Source organism: Aplysia californica, unplaced genomic scaffold (assembly GCF_000002075.1).
Source record: "Aplysia californica isolate F4 #8 unplaced genomic scaffold, AplCal3.0 scaffold00960, whole genome shotgun sequence".
NCBI classification, from domain to species: Eukaryota; Metazoa; Mollusca; class Gastropoda; order Aplysiida; family Aplysiidae; genus Aplysia; species Aplysia californica.
In genome coordinates, this window is record NW_004798230.1 from 41,232 (window position 1) to 41,666 (window position 435).

The window sequence follows — 435 nt, forward strand, 5'->3', positions numbered from 1 at the left end:
ATATTTTTGAGTGCTAGATCTAGATCTAGATCTAAATAGTCAAAATATTTTTTTCTCCCCAAAATCACTACTTTTGGGTGAAATTAATCAAAAAGTATCACTCAAGACATGTATTGGTTTATTCCAAGTGCAATTCTGAATAATTCCATATAAGTTACGCGTATTTTTTCTGTTTGTGATCTTTTTTTCCAAATTATTTTTAAAATTTTTTTTTTCATCGGATGTTATGATGCAAATGTGCAAATATTATGGAATGTATGTACACATTTTTCAATATTTTCCTGTTCTAAAAACAGTTATCGTTATTTTGAGGTATCATTTGACTATATGTGCAAACATGTTTTTTTAGTTTCACCTGAGATTAAAATTTTTTTAATTTTCCAATTTTATCCGCATCCAATCACAATTGTGTTGCATAATCGCCTCTTACAGGAA